Genomic DNA, 3,758 nt, shown 5'->3' with positions numbered 1-3,758 from the left:
TAAAACGTTTTCTAAAGACTTAGTTTTATTTTTTTCCACTTAATTAAACTTTTTCTGCACTGTCTTGTGAGCTCAATAGGTAGAGCGTTGGACAGTGAATCAGGCGATCCGGAGGTGACTACCCAGCAGGCACTAGACGTTGTTTCAACGTTGAAACAACGTTGAAATATGGTCGTGACGTTGTTCAACCAATATTCAACTATGGACGACCATACGGATATATTGCAAATGTATATACAACGTTGATTCAACGTTGTTTATGGTCGAAGTTTTACATTTATTTTAATCATAATATAAACTTTAACACCACTGATTGTGTGATATTATTCCTTTATTGAATAAGTCTGTAAGTGATTTTTGTCAGGAAAATTTGCGTTACAATCTTTTTCCGTATATTCAAAATTAGCGCTTAAACAAATAAAGTTGGAAATAATTTTTCACTTTCTATTAACGTTTTAGATATTAGTTAATATGTTTTTATGTTTGTTGTTTTATTTTTTAGTTCTTTATGAATAATATTAATTAATAAATTGGTATTAGTCAAAACCCCGTTTATAAAATAACGCCGGTCAGGGGAAGTAATTGTTGCGGGTCTATGATTATCGTTCGTGCAAATGGTGGCGCTGTTTGGAAAAATTTGAAAACAACACGATTGGCAATTTATTTGGATTTCGAAGGTATTACCGTTATGTTTTACTTTAGTTTACTGATTATTTTCTAAAATATTATTATTTATTCTTTAAATTCTACATTAATTTACTTTATGAAATAAATGAGAGATATAAACACATGATTGAGGTGATTTAACACGTTTTCGCGACCTAATTGAATGATTTGGGTTCGGTAGGCCTTGTAAGCATGAAGTTATTGATGTCCTTGGCAATTTATGATTTAACAAATCTTGTCTTTCTTTAATTTATATTGCAGATTATTAAACATTTGTCTGTACTATATCCTATTTAGAATTTAATCAATTTTAAAATTGAAACCTATAAAGTAGTTCGGCCCACTTAATTTACGTCCGAAGACGATTCGTCAATATATATAACTATGCTTATATTTAATTGATAGTATAATACAGTGTTAATTAGTTTGAAAAAATACATTATAATGATTATTATTAAGTTAAGAAACAAATTTGAGTGTTTAACTTTAAAGTTTAATAGTCGTAAATTTAAGGGGAATAATAAATCTATTTCTATTTTATTATATATTATTTTATATTCTAGATCCTGGTCCTGGCTGAAATTTAGAGTACTGCAGCTGTAGCCTGTATACCATACATTCGCTGTAACCTGTACACCATACATTCGCTGTAGCCTGTATACCATACATTCAACATGAAAAGGACTGTCAGGTTTGTTAAATTGAAATTTATTCTTATTAATTTATTTATTTGAATTTCTTTACAATACAAAGAATAAATTTTTCAACTACTGGATTTTTATCTTGTCTTAAAATATATTTTTTCAGAATATTCCTGTAACATTATTAATACAACATGTATAAAATTTACATGTTTGTTGATTTCAGGATGCTGCATAAAATGGTCTAAGCTAGAGCCTAGAATGTTAATTTCTTGGGAATATGCTGCAAGGAACTGACGGGGTGCAGTTTTTCTTACCAATCATAGGTGAGACTTTTAAATAGCTTCTTTTTAAAAAGATTTTGTTGTCTTATATTCAGTATTTGCTGTCAATATCAAACTTAGCTATGTTTCAATTTCTATGCTGTTTTATGATGTAAATCTTATTGAAAAGCATTTAAGATAAAAACAAATCACTAAGTTGAGTAATTATATGTATAATTTGAGATTGACCAAGTCACTTTTAACTACAAACTTCTTATTTTTATTTGCAGAAGCAGTTAGAGACAGCCAAAGAAGTACTCAAACACTTGACATACCCAGAAAGATCAAGAAGAAAAGATTGGAACAGATTGAAGCTGAATTGATAAAACTATTTAAGTGAATTTAAGCTGCACTTGAACTGTATTTTTGAAATAAAATATCTGAAGTATTTAATATTTTCTTGATATTTTGTTAAACTTGGTTACTTTGCTTTATATCCAAAAATTAAAGTATGGTGGGTTTTCAACGTTGAAATGACATTGAAATTTCAACGTTGTTTCAACTTTCAAATCCGAATATAAATCCAACCTTATTTCAACGTTGAAATCTGACCAAAATTCAACGTTGAAACAACGTTGATGTGCCTGCTGGGTAACCAGAAGCTTTCGTTAAAATCACGCTAACGAAAGCGTTAGCGATCGCGTAACGAACACGTTAGTTATTTTTACGATTGTTTTTGTTGCATAACCAGAAAGCATCGTTACAGTATCGCTAATCAGTCGTTAGTAAAATTCATTAACGGAATCGTTGTGTAATCGTTAAGGGTATACACAGCATTTTGGCACCACCTGTATTAAGCTTTTCCTGTATAGATTTCATTGCACATACAAATAATTGTTTATAAATTGTTTATAAATTGTTTATAAATTGTTTAAATATATTTGTACAAATGTACAACCATATATCTATGAACGCACAACTGTTTCAAAGAAACAGTTGACCCTCTTTATAAATCTTTTTGTATGTTTGTCTCTATGTATGTATATCAAACATTGGCCGTAAAACGCATCTAACGAAATCAATCCGGATATACAATACAATACAATACAATACAATACAGAACAGAACAGAACAGAACAGATCAGAACATTATTTTATTTTCACATGTACATAGTACATAATCATACTAAGTGTGATAATACATTGATGGAAATGCATAAAAAATACAATTTAAATGCAAATTTTCAATGAATTAAAATAAACTTCGAAGACAATGCCACGTTACATTTTAATGACGTTATATATAGTGCGAGCTTCAGTAATTATACTAAAACGTTATTTCAAATCAACAAAAATTGATATTATAGTGTTTAGGATAAACTGTTTTAAACGTAATTAAATATACATGTTTATTTCACAGATATATCATCAGAAAATATCTGCAATTTACAGAAAAAATGTTTAATGGAATTTGTATGTTTTTTAATACAGACATATATATTAATATGTAAAGATTAATTAAATTTACCAATACAATACAATACAATAAAGTTTATTTGCTCTAAACATTATACAACGTTTCTAGCAAAATATATAGACAGGAAACAACTGAACATTTTGGATTTGCAACTAAATACAAAAGACGTTCATTGCCTCATCTTTAAGATGCAGAATATTTCGGTCTTGACTGGTTATATGTGTGTGATGAAAAAGAAGAGTGCACTATTTAAGAGTAAATGTTAATAAAAAAACAACAAAATTTTGATACTTTTTAAGATAAATATACAATGATAGAAAAAGTAAAATAATCTCTTATATGCTGAATATATAATATCAATATATGATTTGATATTTCTTTGTGATAAAATGTACATGAATAAAGATTTATACACAATATAAGAGAAATTGTTAATTATATTTCCTAAGTAAAGTATCAATTTTTTAATAAATGTGAAATATCTTTTTAAGAATAAGGTAATAAAATAGTTTCAAACTTTATGATTATTGGCCAATGGCAATAATATCTTAATCGATGCTTGCGAAGAACTCTTTCAAAAATATTGACGCTAAATAGTAACGTAATTTTTTTGTTGATTTTAATGGTGCAAATAGAGGAATGAACTGCTTTTCTGTAAAACGTTCTTTACATAACCTTTGTTACATACTGGTGAAAATATTTAATAAATCT

General features: G+C 27.9%; 1 long non-coding RNA gene across 1 annotated transcript; it reads left to right on the top strand.

Moving 5' to 3' along the window:
- Positions 1-359: 359 nt before the first annotated feature.
- On the top strand, positions 360-2,196 carry LOC132740123 (uncharacterized). The gene is made up of 4 exons (XR_009627109.1): positions 360-677; positions 1,230-1,357; positions 1,534-1,633; positions 1,861-2,196. It is a non-coding gene; the product is annotated as an uncharacterized LOC132740123 (long non-coding RNA).
- The last annotated feature ends 1,562 nt before the right edge of the window (positions 2,197-3,758 follow it).

Source organism: Ruditapes philippinarum, unplaced genomic scaffold, assembly GCF_026571515.1.
Source record: "Ruditapes philippinarum isolate M1 unplaced genomic scaffold, ASM2657151v2 ctg8047_1_1_1_1, whole genome shotgun sequence".
Classification (NCBI taxonomy): Eukaryota; Metazoa; Mollusca; class Bivalvia; order Venerida; family Veneridae; genus Ruditapes; species Ruditapes philippinarum.
This window is presented reverse-complemented; position numbering and strand designations above follow the sequence as displayed.